Source organism: Physeter macrocephalus, chromosome 9 (genome assembly GCF_002837175.3).
Source record: "Physeter macrocephalus isolate SW-GA chromosome 9, ASM283717v5, whole genome shotgun sequence".
In the NCBI taxonomy this organism is placed as follows: Eukaryota; Metazoa; Chordata; class Mammalia; order Artiodactyla; family Physeteridae; genus Physeter; species Physeter macrocephalus.
Genome location: NC_041222.1, coordinates 24457347 through 24474297, shown reverse-complemented (window position 1 = coordinate 24474297; position 16951 = coordinate 24457347). Strand labels below are relative to the sequence as shown.

Below are 16951 nucleotides of genomic sequence, written 5' to 3'. Positions count from 1 at the left end.
CCGCCACTAGGCCAGCCAAAAGGACCTCTGACTCAAGGAATGAACCATACCCACTACAGGCTCATTCCCCTTGCATCTTCGCTGCCAGATGACACTCTCAGAGAACTCTGTCCCCACAGCAATTCTCCATGGTTTTGGGGTCAGGAGCTGCCACGGGAAAAGTATCTAATTTCACTTTCACACACTTGTGGTGTCAGCAACCCAAATATGGAGGTCTATTTTAGTCGCATTTTCACTACTCAAAGGCAACAGTGGAGGGAAAGAAGCCCACTTGTCAGAATCAACGAAGAAATCTTCCAATTCATTTCTAGGCTATAATCATACTGAATTCACCTCACCAAACATCCTACAAGGTTTGGTGTTCCAAGCGACTGTGGGGTTTCTAAGTCCAATCCACATTGCATACTCTAGCCAGAGAGAATTTTCTAAAGCACAGATTTCTGCCTGTCAAGTCTGTTCTCCAAATTGTCTCCAGAGTGATTTTTCTAAAACATTCACTCATTCATTCCACAAGTATATATTCAGTTGCTATTAGGTGCCAGGCACTTACCTAGGTATGGTGAGTGATCAAGGCAGGCAAGTATCTGTGTTTGTCTAGAGAGAGGAGACAATGTTAATCAAGTAAACAGATAAACAAGATTAATCAGATAACTTAGTAATAGAAAGAAATCAAAATAAGTCTTGGGATAGAAAGTGACATGGTTGGAGTGATACTTTGGTGGTAAGTCACATTTGAACCAAGGCCTTAGAGACAAGAAGGAAATTATGCCAAGATCTAAGAGAATAGCATTCCAGACAAAGGAAGGAGGAAATCCAAAAGGTAGAAATGAACATGGTTGTTTGCAGAACACAAAGAAGGCCCAGGAGGCTGGAAGATACAAGTAAAGGGAAAGTAGTGGGAGTTGAGGCAAGAGAAGAGAGGCTGGGACAGTAGTGGTAGAAAAGCAAATACATAGGTAGGCTCAAGACATAGCTTGGAGGTAGACCTCATAGCACTTTCTGATTGATTTGACATGGGACATAGGAAAAACATAATCAACGATGACTCTGTGTTTTGGGGTTTGAGCAACTGAGTGGATTGGTGGTGCCATTTTGAGTGGGGACAAGAAGGGAACAAAGTTGGGAGAAAAGCAAGTGTTTTGCTTTGTCTGTGTTACATGTAAAATGTCCACTAGGCATTCAAGTGAAAGTATCAAGTCAATAGCTGGATACACAAATCCAGAGGTAAACAGACAGTCTGGGGGAAACATAAATGTAAGGGTCATCGGCAGATATCCTTGTTACTTGCAGCAGTGAAATTCCTGGGGAGAAAGGATAAAAAGAGGGAAGAGCAGAGCCCTAGGGCACTCCAATATCCAGAGGTCTAGCAGTGGAGGAGAACCAGCAAAGGACAGTAAGAGAGGGTAGCCAGTGAGGTGGGAGGAAAACAAGGGGAATGCCACACAAAGAGCCAGGAAAAGAAAGTCATCAAGAAGGAGGGAGCAATTAACTGTGTCAAGTGTTGCTAAGCAGTTTAGTTTAAAAAAAAAAAAAAAAAAAAAAAAAAGAAAAGAAAAGGAAGAGAAGTGATCAGTGGCTTTAGCAAAATGGAAATCCCTGGTGACCTTGAGAGGAGAGGTTTCAGTGGAATGACTCACTCCTGCCTGGCACGGCACTCACAGCCCAGACTGGGGCTGGCACGTTCCTTCCAGGCTAGTGAGCACACGCTACAGGGTCCTAGATGAAAGGACACATGACAGTACCTCCTGGAGGGGAAGGCTTTATGCACAAGGGATGTCTGAGCTCTTACTTTAAGGTGCAAATGCGTTTACAGAGTGAGGAAAGCATGGGGGTGGCAGACAGGTGGGAGGATGGTGAAGGACATCAAAAGTAGAGGGAAGAAAACCTACGTGAAGGCACAATTGTGAAAGGACTTGGTATGCCTTGGGATGGTGCAGTGGGTGAACGGTGGCCCCCAAATAATATGTCTATATCCTAACACCTGGAACCTGTGAATGTGATCTCATTTGGAAAAGGGGTCTTTGCTGATGTAATTAAGGATATTGAAATGACTTCATCCTGGATTATCCTGGATTATTACGACAAGTATCCTTGTGAGAGAAAAAGGCAGAGGGAGATTGGAGACAGGAGAGAGGGGAAGGACCCACAAAGGCGAGGTGAGGATGAAGGCAGAGATGGGAGGGATGCCACCACTGCAGAGCCATGGAAGCTAGAAGAGTCAGGGACGGATTCTCTCCTAGAGCCTTCAAAGGAAGCACGGGCCTTTCAACCTTGACTTCAGACTTCTAGTTTCTAAAAGTATGAAAGAGTACATTTCTGTTCTTTTAAGCCACAAGTTTGTGATAATTTGCCTCAGCAGCCCTAGGAACCCAATACAGATAGACAGAAGTTCATTGTGGCAGGCGTTCAGGATGTTTTTCTGGGTGCCCAGCGACCCTTCTGTTATCCTTTTCTATCAGATGTGGATCTGAGCCATGCTCTCCTTCCTGGGTAGCAAAGAAAGCAGCCGCTTACAGCTAGCCTGGCTTCTTTACAAGGAAAGCCAAGGCCTGTTAGTCAAAACCAGACATAACAGTGAGGACACCTAGGTTTCTAAAAGAGGCAAGGCCAAAATATGCTAATGGAAGGGAAAATCCTTTCCTCTATAGGACTTCAAATGGGGTGGACTCATTTTAAAAACAGACCAAAAACCCACTGCTGCCTGGGTGAGGCATATCTGCCTGGTAGGTAAGCATAAAGAAATCAGCCACCGCTCTCAGCAAAGATGATCTGAGCTGGAACTGTGGACTCGCAATCACCCAGGGGACCAGAACCACCCTTACCTCTCACTCTGGGACCTGCTGAAACCTGAGGTGTCACTCAAATTTGTGAGATCAGAGAGAGGTGGAGCAGGTTGTTGGGCAGAGGTGTGCAGTGAGGGCACCACGCCACAGAGGAAAGCATGTGGGGAAAGGGGACTCCACAGAGATAGGAACCCCTCAGTGGAAAGGAGACATTGTCCAGGAGGACTTAAGGCCCCCTGTGTGGCGTAAAAGAACAAGGAATCAGTATCCAGATTTTGTGTCTTGATATTGTATGTCCCTTCTTAGATCTGGGAAAGAACCTTATAGAATGGCGCCATTGTCCACTGTCCGGCTGACGGGTCTGGTGAAGGCTGGTGGGGCAGGCTGGGGAGGGGAACCCCGGGTCTGCTGAAGGCCTTAGGTGCCTCTATTCTCTGGGACGGGATGGGTGCTGTGTCTTGCACCACCCCACCTTCCCCACCTCCCCGCCCGAATTCCTATGTGAGAGAAGTCACCTTGGGCGATGACAGCATCAAAGAAACCCCCTCCCCAACTAAGCTGGGAGTAAAACCAAGGTACTGAGGTTTTCCAGCCATGATTAGAGTTGCTTTATATAGCAACCACTCTAAGAGCAGTGTGGAAAATGGAGTGCCTGGGAAGAAACGGGTAACAGAAAGATCACATTCCAGAATGTTTAAATAACAGTCCAAGAGAAGGATGAGGACGACCAGATGAAGGCAGTGGCGGTGTGGGCAGAAGCGCTCACTGAAGAGGGAACCCTAACTTGGGAGACTGAGCTGAGAGCTGTTCTGTTAACCAAGATCTGGACAGAGGCGAGCGGCAGGATTCTCCACCTGACCCCTATTCCCAGAAAACCGGCCTGTTGGAACACCAGGGCTCCTCAGGGGTCAAGAGAAATCCTGGGCATTTCCGTGTTTGAGGCTTTTGGTGCTTTAAATAAAAAGATAGAAATGCAAAAACAGGGCCAAATAAACCATGGTACCTCTGAAATATTTCCTTTTTAAAAATTATGGCTTTTAAACTGCATGCACAATGCAATGCATGTTTGTTTACTCTTCAAAGGCAATCATAGAAATTATCAATTTATTTATTATACCATCAGGGCTTTGGTCTCATAAAGAGATGCAATTTTCAGTTGTACAATGAGAGTCTTCTCTCAGTCTTGGCAGTGTCTCGCTGAGACTGTGCGCATAACCCCGATTAGAGATGAGGTTAAAAAAATAGACATCGGGCGCTCGACATGAATGTGAGACCTAGGCATGCAGTCCTCTGGATAGACACGGGGGCCTGGATGCGGATGTCGAATCCTGAAAAACTGCCCAAAGAAATAATTAATCCAAAGGTGCTGGCTGGAAAGACCTAGAAGCCAGAGAGACCAGGCTGAGAGTACAAGCAAGAAGCCAAGGGGGTAGAGCCCAGAAGCACCCCAAGACCCACCAGGTGGCAGCCACATGGGTGGGGATATGCTCTGAGACTTTAAGGAGACAGCCTGGAGCTGAATCACTCCCTCCCTCGGGCCAGCTGGGCAAGAATAAAAGCGCATTTCATAGGAACGCAGAGCTTCTGATCAGGTGGGAATTTGACTCTCTCCCATAGTACTCTTTTGAGCCTTAAGTCCACTACAGTGGCCTTTCTTGATTAGGATTCTGATCTATATTTGCTTATTCTCTTATCTTCTATCTCTAACTCCCGGCACATGTACGATGGGGCAGTAGAGAGTGGTGAGAAAAGCACTGGCTTCGAGGTCACACAGATCTAGCTCCTAATTCTTGGGCAGAGCAGTGCATTATTCTGAGCCTTGGTTTCTCTACTTGTAAAATGGGGAGGATAGTAGTAACCGCAGAGGATTTGTTGCAAAGATAAACAGATAATGGTTGTGACGGTGCCTTGTTATCACAAAGCATCACAGGCACTAGCCCAAAGTGAGGTCATGCTTATTGTAATTGGCGTGGGGAACTTCCCTGGCCCAAGACGGGGAGTCAGGGGTTGTAGCCACAGCATCATAACTTGCAACCTAAGGTTCCAAGCAGCCATAGCTCCCTCCCTGTGACTCAGTGCCATGAGACGCCTTTCACCCCAACTTCTCTTTCTCTGAGGCCCATAACTACCTGTTTCACTCCAACTGGTTCTTGCACGGCCTAATTTGGATCTGTTTTTCCATATATATGCCTTGAGCACCATCCTGAGCCCAGGTCCCCTTTCACCACCATACCTGTCCTACAAGGGCCCTCGCTTGGGCACTGACTGTGAACATACCTGGTCTCTGTTGGTGGGAGGAGCAGAATAAGGAGGGGAAACGCGATCACACTGACCCTTCACCAACTATGCCCCCATGGACAAGGCTGCATGTTTCATCCTAGTTGCTCTTCAAAGACCAGGTAGCATATAACCTCCTCCAGAAAGCTCCTTGATGTTCCAGATGTTCTGAATTCTGAGTCTCATCTGCTTCCTCTAAAGGTCCTGAGAACTCTGGGCTTTAAATGATAATGATGTGAATTCATATAGATATTTCTCCTGCCATACCATGCACTCCTTGATTTATCTACGATTTACATAGGTATCCTTCACAGTGCTGGACATATAGTGGATGCTCAGTAAAGTTTATTGAGATAAGAACAAATCCCCTCATTAAGGTTTTCTATTTACCAAAGGTATCTTTTCTCTGCCACAATGTCAGTGCTTTAGAGCAGAGGTCAAGAAACCAAGAGCCACCACCTGCTTTTGTAAATAAAGTTTTATTGGGACACAGCCATGTCTGTTTGTTTATTCAGTGTCTATTTCTGTTTTCATGCTACAGTGGCAGAGCTGAGAATCATGACAGAGACCTCACAGACTGCAAAGCCTAAAATATTTACTATCTGGCCCTTTACAATAATTTTGGTCACCCCTGTTTTACAGCAAGAAAGGCCAAATTTTCTCATCTACAACACAGGAATAATAGCAACAAGAACAACAACCAACATCACAGAGCTGTGTGAAGATCAAAGGGGATAGTGGACGTAAAATTGTTCTATAGAGGGCATCCACATTGCCCACCACACGGGGTCAAGATGAGACTGGAAATCTCAAGAGATGATGTGAGAAGTGTGAAGATTCACTTAAGGGATGGCCCGTCCCATCGAAGCTGACACCTGGTAAACATACAGTGCTGCACGAATACAGAACTCAAATATCTGCCCATAAGGAATCCAACTCCACCCCGCCCTCCAGGGCAGATTCTCTCCATACGACATTAATTCAGATGGGGCTGTGTCTTCGGGAGAGAATGAAATGGGCCCCTGAATGTTCCTGTTCCTCATTTATGATAAATGCTCTGAGAAGTAAGGAAGTCCTTTAATGCCATTGGCAGATTTGCATAACTGCTGGTTGTAGTAGATAAGAATGATTTTTTACTTGATTTGACAGAGCTAACATGCAAACTCCAAAATATTTTCAATTAGCCTCCTAGCTAGTTATCAACATGGATCTCACACTTCCTAAGGTGGGCCTCCAAGTCTTGAGGCAGTGGCATGTTTTAAGACCCAGGGGAAGTGTGGGTGATGGGGTAGGCTGGTGGGGACAGAGCCCTGGGTTTATAAGGAAGAAGGAGACATTTCGTTGTGACTGAGCTGGAAGAGGTGTTCAGCACGAGGGCAGAGCTGGGGCTGGGATTTGAAGGCCATGCTGTTCTCGGCTTCAGGCTGTCTATGGGCTGGGATGGTAGGATAGGAGCTATTCTCTTAACAGTGGGCATGGAGCACAGCCGCCTTCATCAGGCTGAGTTGTTTCATCCACCTTACTGAGATATGAAGTCTTCCCCAGAAAGGGGAAGATGTGTGGGGACAAGCTTGAGCTCCAGGCTCCTCACACCCACTTGGCTATCATCTCCCCACCCCATGCTGTGTCAGTACTTTACTGTCCATCAGACACCTTCACTGCCATCATTCCACTGAACCTGGGAAGGAGACGGGGATCTGAACACTCTGACTGTGCAGAGGAGGAAACTGAGGTCCAGAAAGGAAACACTGCACTCGAGCTCCCACCAGTGGCACACACATATGGGAACCTGGCTCCGGGCCCTGCAGTCTTTTTCTTCCCCACGCTGCCCACTGTAGTAATGGCCTCCTGGCTCTCCAACCCTGACTACAAAACTCTAGGCTGGGGCTTCCCTGGCGGCACAGAGGTTGAGAGTCCGCCTGCCGATGCAGGGGACACGGGTTCATGCCCCGGTCCGGGAAGATCCCACATGCCGCGGAGCGGCTGGGCCCGTGAGCCATGGCCGCTGGGCCTGCGCGTCCGGAGCCTGCGCTCCGCAACGGGAGAGGCCACAACGGTGAGAGGGCCGCGTACCGCAAAAAACAAAAAAAAAACAAAACTCTAGGCTGGTCCTTCTGATCACAGTGCCAGCAGTGAGGCTGGACCTCTGCTAGGACCAGACTTTCTGTCTGAGATCCCCCTACTGGGTACCCCCAAATTCTGCTCCCTGTGTCATTGACACACGAGTCCTGGAAGAGCTGGGGCTAGGGCAAGGAGGGGGAGGCAGCAGGGCACAAACTTAAGGAGGTGCTCGCTTCCAGGGTCATGCAATTACCTTGTTATGAGGATTAAAGGAAATAAAGTGCTTAGAAACAGAACCTGGCACACAGATGGTGCTATAAAACCATTCACTATTGTTAACAGTAGTAGTAGCACTAGTAGGAGTAGTGTTGAGAGAATCTCTGTTTCTTCCTCTGTTAACTAGAGATGAAATTAATTTTTGTCAGTGAATAGACTGCGACTGTTGTGAAGCTATATGAATGTGAGCTATTGTTCCAGAAAGCCTTACACTACTTTGGGGTCTCAACTGTCCCTGAATGAGGGACAGTTATCTTTGTCCTATTCATGGCCACAAGGAACCCCCGACCCTGCCCTGCCCATCTTACATGCCAAGAAGCTTGGACTCCATGCCAAGAAGCTTGGACTCCATGCTGGAGCTAACAGGAGCCACTGAGGATTTCAAGCTGAAAGTGATATGGCAAATCCACGCTTGATGAAGACCTCTCTGGCGGTGTGATCTTAGGCCAGAAAGGGCCAGACTTGAGGCAGGGAGGCCAGTTAGAGACAAGTGAACAGTCCTGGCAAGAGACAATGAGGTCTGAAGTAGGGCAGTGGCAGTGAGGCCAAGAAAGGACCACGCAAGAGAGTGTAGTTGGGGAAGTGAAATATGTTCATCACTCCTGGAAAAACAACTGTGAATCAGTGATACCATCTTTATCCCCCAAAGCAAACAGATCCTTCATTAGTGCTAGCAATTGGGAGCTGTGTGAGGTTTGGTACCCACTAGCTGCTAAACGTGCATATAAAAGGAAGCACACCATATGCTGTGATGAGTTTATGCCAATTGGCCCCACTCAGATATATACAGCTTTAATTTTAACACTTTATTTGAACAAAAGTCTACTTCTAATGAAGCTTAGGATTCCCAGAGTTGCTTCCTGCTGGCCAATTTGACTTGATTTCTTTCCTCAGTGATGAAATGTCTCTTTCAATAAGTATGGCTAGGATTCAGATGTCAACTCAATAGAACAGGAAACTTCATGGACAGATGGAATGAGAGGTCTTTAAAGGTAATGAGCTCCCTGTCACTGGAAGCATTCAAGAAAAAGCTGGATGGCCACTTGATGGAGTTGTTGCAGAGAAGATTAAACATCAGAAGGTGAGTGGGATGGGGATGTTAGACCTGATGACCTTTAAGGTCTTTAAGAACCATGACATTCTAAGAGGTTGAATCACAAATGTAGTTCTTGGCTGATTAGGGGATGCCCATAATCAAAGCAGAGTCAGAATGAGGATCTAAGATTTTTCAAGCAAAATCATAAGTTATAACCACCGTAGGGAAGAAATCTGGCCAACCCATGGGCCAAGATAGCCCTAGGGCATAAGAATGGAAACGGCAGCGTTCAGTGTCATTCCTAAAGAGCCTGGAACAAATGAGAAATTTCTTTTAGGGATAAGAACTAGGAAAACACTGGTTTTCTCTTCTATGTAACTAACCAGGTGTGTCTTTTCACTTTTGCCATGAGGAAGCTCAGAACTTAATTTGCACATGAAAATAACAACAGTGCAGACCCTTGTATTAGTCTGTCATCAGTGCTCTCTCCTATCCTACCTTACCACCATGCTGGCCTCTTATTTTAATGTATACCTTTCCTAGACCTAGTACTGTTTGTTTGTTTGTTTAATATTTATTTATTTATTTATTTTGGCTGTGCCGGGTGTTAGTTGTGGCATGAGGGATCTTTGTTGCAGCGTGTGAGATCTTCAGTTGTGGCATGCGAACTCCTAGTTGCAACATGCGTGTCGGATCTAGTTCCCTGACCGGGGATTGAAGCCGTGCCCCCTGCGTTGGGAGCGCAGAGTCTTAGCCACTGGACCCCCAGGGAAGTCCCCCTAATATTGTTTTTAATCCATGGTTTACATTCTGTTGCTTCCTATAAACTACCTCAACTGCTCTGAGAAACAAGGAAGGAAATAAATAATAAAATACATAATAAACCACCATCTGGGATGCCAGTTATTGTATTCCACTGATAAATTGTGAGGAAACAGCACAGGGAGCATTACTCTGGGAGCCACTTGAGTTATCAACATTCCTGTGCTGTGGTGGGCGTGAAGTTAAGGTGCTTCCTGAACTCAGTCTCGCTTTCTGTAAAATGGGCTGAAACACTGGCTGGGATTGGGCTTTGGCTCCCAAGATCTCCTTCTCCTAGTGCCCTGCCCAGGTTCCCAAGTGTATCTCCAAATGCTGTCTCTCTGCCAAGTTCAGGCCTTCCCTGGACTTTGAGGTTTCCTGCCCATAAACAACATCCTAGGCTTCTTATTTATTTTTTTAAACAATACATGTATATAGTATTCATTATGTTTCTTGCACTATTTTGAATACTGTAATATAGTGATTAATGTAAATTTCATAATGATTTTATGACAGAGGTACTCTTTATGCCCATTTTAAACAGAGAAAAACCGAGGCCTTTACAGATAAAAAGTCACTCGTAATTGACAGAGCCAGATTCAAAACCCAGGAAACTAAGCTCTGAGTTCATGCTCTTAACTATATGCTCCTTCAAATCCAGTCATGACTTTGGCTCAGCTCCCTGACCTTATTAGAATCCCTAACCTGGATTATTAGCTCTCCTGGATTATTGCCCTCCTGCCACCCAATTAAGCAAAGATTTTTCTGAGTACCTACTCTGGGTCATGCTCTATGCTGCACTGGGGACAGGAGTCAAACATATACCTCACTCACCAGAATCCAAAGAGGAATTAAATAAATGCTATGTGGAAGTTCTGGCAATGGGCTATGTCAATGGCACTTCCATTGGTGGAGATGGTGATGGAAGCGGGTGGAGAAGAGCATTACAGGTGGAGGGAAAGGCATGAACAAGGCCGCTCTGGGCATGAAAGTACATGGTATGTGTCCCAGGGTCTGGCTCTTGGCTTTCTCTCCAGTCTGGTCTTGTATCACTCTTCCCATTCAACTGTTTTTAATATATATTTATTGAGTGCCAACTATTAGTCAGGTTTTGTTCTAGGTGCTGAGGATACAGCAATCAAGAACACAGCTTCATTCATGACCCCTACAAGGTAATGGAGAGATACAGTTCATTAACAAGTAAAAATTATATGCCACATGGTGGTAAGTGTGATGAAGAACATGCAGAGTAATAGGACCGAGAGTGGTGGAGGGTCACTGTTATAGGAAGAGTGATCAGAGAAGCCCACTTTGATAGGATAACATTTAGCAGAAACTCACATGGAATGAAGGAGTGAGCTGTGAAGATATCTGGTATGATGGTGTCATAGGTAGAAGGGAGAAAAAATGCAGGTGCCCAGAAAATGAACTATGTTCACCATTTTGAAGAATAGTAAAATGAGGTTGGCAGGAGAGGGGAAGGGTGAGGAAATGAGATCTGAGCTGTAGTAGGGCTCTGGACCATGTAGGGTCTTGTTCACTAGAATAAGGACTTTGGATTTTGCTCTCGCAAAACGAAGCATTGCAAGCTGTTGTGGGCCAAGCCATTACAGCCACTTGAACCTTTCTAAATCTCCGTGCAAAGCCAAGTTCTGTCCTACCTCAGGGCCTTTACCCGTGCTCTGCCCCCTGCCAGGAATATCCTCTCCTCTTCGCTGAGCCATTTCCTATTACCCTAAATGCAGTCCCTCAGGGAAGCTGGTCCTGACCCTCCCAAATAGATTAGATTCCCCTGCTGAACAACCTCACCATTCTATACTTTCCTTTTGTGGCACTTAGCAAAACTACCATTACATAATATAAACCATTACATAATATAACTTTCATTTATTACTGTTTCTTCCACTAGATAGTCAGCTCTATGAAGTGAAACTGTGCGTCTTTCCTCTTCAGCCCTGTATCTTCAGCACCCAGCACAGGGTCTGATTCTTAAGAAGTACTCAATAAATATTTGTTGAATGAATGCAAGAATAAATAAGTGAAAGATAAGGATGAGAAGGCAGGTTGGAGCTTCTAACCCTGGGCTGGGGAGCAATTTAGGCCTTAAACCACAAAACGGCCACATGGAAAGCATATGAGGGGTGTGGTTCAAGGTACAACTAGGCCAAGCTCCTGATGGCTATGAGCAGGAGAGATGGAAAGGTATTGAGACTGAAGGTAAAAAGAATAGAAATCAATTTTTAAAACTGTTGGTGGACTCCCTGCCCTGTGTAAAATTCTCATATTAAGAAAGAAATATATGTTATAGATGCTTTCATGAATCTGAGGACTCACAAAGGCCTCAAGGTATATCCCATGGGATTCCTCTGTGGATGGTGATAATAATCAGCTAGTAATGTACCAAACAACAAAAACAAGTGCCAAGTAGTGGAAATTATACTTTATGGCAGTCAGGAGAACTGGGTTTATTCATTCATTCATTCATTCATTGTTCTTGCAATAAATACTGATTATTGGGGCTAGGCCTTGGACAGGCATTGGATTTAGGCTTTGTTTGTTACCTACAAAATATACAAACTTGGATAAGTCATTTAACCTCTCCATATAAGAAGGAAAAGAGCCCTCATTTTTAAGGGAATGGTCATCCCTATTAAAGGGAAGTAAAAAGCCCTCTGATACTTGAGCTGAGTCTCTATATGGAAGGAGATGATATAATAAAAGCCCTTAATTCTGTCCCTTGAGTTTCCTTTCCCTCTTGGAGTTCTCACTTTGATTCTGGCTGGCACACCCAAAAAGTCTAGAATTGTTGTCAGCATTTGCTTTGTGGCCTAGCAAAATCCCTACTTACTCCTCAAGGCCCACATCAAATGTCAGAGCTCTTGACACCTTCCCTGGCTCCCTACTCCATAAATCCCTGGCATCCTGCCCCGCTTTGAACACTCGGTGCATCGGGTGTTATACAGCTGACCACTCCTTGTGACTTATAGCTGGGTTCATCTGAGAACGGTGCTTTCTCCCCTACTTCCCCAGCCTTTGGCTAAATGTCTGACCCAGAGCAACATTCTCTATAGCTAAATGGGTAAAAAACCACCAGGCCAGCAGAATAGCTGACAAACCGTGCTGGTGTAGGAAGAAGTTCAAAGAGACTTACTATAACCAGAAAGAGACTTCTCAACTAAACCAGCCAAGAATATCATTTAGCCTCTCCATATAAGGAGGAAAAGATGACAGCAGCTTACTTAGCCATCTGTGTGGGGATGCGCCAGGTCTTCAGATGAGAGTTTGAGCCTGAGGTGACACACCCTTGGTGGCTTTCAGGCCTTGGGCATCTCTGGCTTAGGGTTGCTAATACCTTTTCTAATGTTATTACTAATTAAGGGACAAATACAAGACACAAATTCTTAAATCGAGCAGTTGTTCCACATATATCAAAACTATGTTATCTCACTATATTGCTTTCACTTTGTCTAAAAAACAAACTTTTGTTTGTTGAGTACTACTCTGTGCAGGCATGTGCTAAGTGTTTTATGTGTATTATATAAAACCAATGTAGTGAAGTGAAGGAAGTTGTTCATTTTGTTTTTTTTAATTTTATTGAAGTATAGTTGATTTACAATATTGTGTTAGTTTCTGCTGTACAGCAAAGTGATTCCATTATACATATATATATTCTCTTTCATATTCTTTTCCATTATGGTTTATTGCAGGATATTGAATATAGTTCCCTGTGCAATACAGTAGGACCTTGTTGTTTATCCGTCCTATATATAGTAATTTGCATCTGCTAATCCCAAACTCCCAATCCTGAGGGAAGTTGTTTTTATAGCCCCCCTTGGGACACCTCTCAGAGAGAAAACTTGAATATAATTGTAAGTAATATTTTGATGGACAATTTGAGTGAGAGATGAGACCCCAAAAGACATACTGAAGTAACAACAGATGAGTGCTAAAATTTTCTTCTGATGAACAGTCAGATGTTCACTTAATTGCAGGGCTTTTGAACTGCTGAGTAGCAAGATGACTCTGGACTGTGTAATGGTGTGCAAGTTTGGGGCAGAACTGAATTGTTCAGAAATCATAGAGAAGAGGCTGAAAACAGTGTTCTGGAGGAATCTTGGGGACTGTGGGATTTCCCATCTCTCCTGGGAAATCACCAGAAAATTCTTCCTTATTCCCCAATGCTCTTGGGACATGAGGATTATTTGACAGGCTAGAAAGAGAATCTGAGGTCAGAAAGTCAGCAGACATAGGGAAATAGTCATAAATCTGGTTACGTTTAATCCACAACCCCATTAGGCAAAAAGTATCACCCTCATCTTACAGTTGAGGAACCCGAGGCTCATATAGATTAACAAACTTGTCCAACATATACAGCTAAAAGTGGCTGGGCAGCCATTCAAAACACAACAGCTTAATTCCAATGCCTATAATGTTTAACCCTAGGAGACACTTCCTTCTATGGTTCGATGACTGTTTCCTACCTATCAAAAGTTTGATAAGTTTACTGCTTTGATAAGGTTACTGCTCTCCCTAATTTCACTTTAAGCCATATTAATGACTGGAGAAATAGTTGAACACAGAATAGAAGGAGAGGAATGCTTATAGCCATGGAGTGTAAATAGCCTACTGATCTCCCATCTTCAGAAAGAGACCAGAAGTGAAACTTCAGCAGGAGGAGTAATTGCATGTAAGGGAGGGGAGCAGCCTCTTTGCACACATGGGCACACGCTGCTGAAAACGAGATTTGAGTTATCATTGCCATAGTCTCGACAAACGCCCACTATGGAATGACATCACTGCCAAAGCCCAATTAGCTCAGAGAAGACCCTGGCACTGGATGATGTTCCTTCAAGATGGCATGAAATTCCAAATATAGATTGGGTCCGCACTGGGCGATGATTCAAGAAATCGTATTGGCCGGTTCACAGGACAGCTTGGCAACTAGAAATCCTTTAAACAGGCTTTTGAAAGTGTATTACCCTCTAAAAAGACAGAAGTATAATAATTATACCCCAGATTCCTCAGTAAACATCTTGAAAAAGAAATGCAGAGGTTTTCTGTAAATGGTGTGGTTGTATCATAAATTATACTTAGAGAAGATGAAGGAAAAGTTTATCAAGATGCATCATTTTCTGGAGTTACTTTGTGTTTTCAGGAAAACAATTGTTAAACATTTAAAATAGCAAAAATTCCTCACATTTTATAGCTCTTTACAATTTACTGCATGCTTTCATGTACTTTATCTGATCACAACAACTCCATGTGATTACTGTTGCCATTTTATAAATGAAACCTTAAGTTTAGAGAGGTATATTTTGAGGATTGTTTGAGAACAGGAATGTTATATCACTCTTCTGTGTGCCATCAGCATGTTTCACAACAACTCCATGTGATTACTGCTGCCATTTTATAAATGAAACCTTAAGTTTAGAGTGGTATATTTTGAGGATTGTTTGAGAACAGGAATGTTGTATCACTCTTCTGTGTGCCATCAGCATGTTTCCTAGGGCCTGACATATCACAAGGGCACTATAAATGTGAATGGAATGAAATACATTGGAGTAGAAGTGAGTGACTCGCCCAAGCCAGAAAGTAACAACAGAACTCATAGCTCAGTACACATTACCTGATGTGCTGCGACATCATTCAACCAAATGTTTGCCATGCACCTGTTTTGTACCTGGGCATGTGATAAACATTGGATGATCAGAAAACCATGGAAGAAAGCCAGGTGTAAAAGAAGCGTAAGACATGGTTCCTGTGAGAAACTGAATATACAAATGGACAACGGCCAGACCACAAATATAGATAGAACTCTGACCCACAATCTGCAGCTATCAGACTAGGAAGTCAAACAACAATTCCTCTAGCAATCAGCCCCAAATGGCAGGAACTGATTGATAACTGACAGCTTCCCTAATTTTTTGTTCTGACTTCCAACTTAGGATCAACCAGAAAAAGCCAAATATGTCCTACTAGCCCCACCCCTAGTTAGCCCGCCTCCAGCTTTCCTATGCCAACAGCCTCCAATCAGGACATGCTTCAAGCCTTTTCTTTTTTCCACTATAAAGTTTTTCCACTCCCCTGCCTGCCTTTGAATCTTTGCTAAACCCAAGTGATGGCGGCTGACTCCCTTGCTATTGAAAACTCTGAATAAATAGCTTTTCTTATTCTCATTTGGGTGGGGTGGTCTTTGTTTATTTGTACATTTGTGTTTAAGGCACTTATACTACAGTGAGGAGAGAAGAAAGAACAAGATATATACATAGGAAACAAAACAAGAGTTACAAACCACTGCCAAAATGAGTGGTCAATTGCTTGATAAAACAAGGAATCTTAAGTACTAGTAGTGCAAAGAAATCAGTTATAGCTGCCTGGAGGAAGTATTCTATTACCAAAGTTGACTTGTCTCTGGTAAGGGGTATAGAGGTGGCCTGGATGGACAGGGTATGAGGAATACCAAGTCACGAGATGTCACAGAGATGACCAGGCTTCCTAGGCTCACCGACTACTATGCCTGTCTGTAGATCCACAAAGTATCGAAAAGACCATGGATATTTCTCCTGTCACTTTTAAGTGCTGGATAAAAACTAAAAGACTAGAGGGCCCACGTCTTCTTCCAGTTAAAATGTGTAACCATGAAAGACAAGCAACTATAGGAGGTGGACATTTAGATACCTAAGAGGGGTGAAGAGTTAGGTGTTCAGGACCTAACTCTGATAATAACTCTCATTATCTGGTTGATAATGAGCTTTTGGAAAGGTACAAGGGAATTCTATCAAAACCACAAGATTCTTCATCAACCTGATAAAACATTAGTTTATATAATAATTACTGAGTGGTTAAGCTGTGTCAAGTATCCTTCAAGGAGCTAGAGATACAATAGTGAATAACATGGACTATGCCCTCACAGCCCTAACAATCACTTGCTTTAAGTTAAAATTTCAAAGAAAAGGAAGAAAAATGCCAGGAAAATTCTAAATCGGATCATAACTGAGTTTTACATAGACGATATAGGAAGTATCCAACAGTGCTGAGAATCCAGTAGGAGAGGCAACCCAGGTATCCTTGGATATCTACATACCAGTGCCCAGAGTATGGACATAAACAAGTCATCCTAAAATGTTAACATTGACTAGGAAATATGTAGAACTTAATAGGACTCATATATCAGTCCTGGTATCAACTGGCTTTAAACTTCCATCCTTCCCATCCTCCAAAGGCCATCAGAATAGTACCTTAACTCTAACATAGTTGTGATCACGTCACTCTCCTGCTCAAAACATTTTAGTGACTCCCCGTTACCTAGAGCATGTTTTTCAAGGCCCTCTGTTATGTGGCCTCAATAAATATGCCAGTGCATTCTTCCAAAAACCCTATCCCCCAAAGATCCCTTGCTCCATTCATTCTAGATATGTGTTATCCAATATGGTAGCCTCTAGCCACATGTGACTATTTCAATTTAAATTCATTAAAATTAAATTAAAAATCCAATTCCTCAGTAGTATTGGCCACATTTAAAGTGCCCAATGGCCACATGTAGCTAGTGGCTACCATGTTGAACAGTACAGATATAGAACATATCCATCGGGGCTTCCCTGGTGGCGCAGTGGTTGAGAATCCATCCGCCTGCTGATGCAGGGGACACAGGTTCGTGCCCCGGTCCGGGAAGATCCCACATGCCGCGGAGCGGCTGGGCCCGTGAGCCATGGCCGCT

At 44.1% G+C, this 16951-nt stretch overlaps 1 long non-coding RNA gene across 1 annotated transcript in view; it reads right to left on the bottom strand.

The window, feature by feature from the left end:
- Positions 1-569: 569 nt before the first annotated feature.
- The window catches only part of LOC102989281 (uncharacterized), a 224749-nt gene continuing 208367 nt past the window's right edge, over positions 570-16951 (bottom strand). Inside the window, exon 3 of the long non-coding RNA XR_008618201.1 lies at positions 570-594. This is a non-coding gene — a long non-coding RNA (uncharacterized lncRNA). The remainder of the gene's footprint in view (positions 595-16951) is intronic.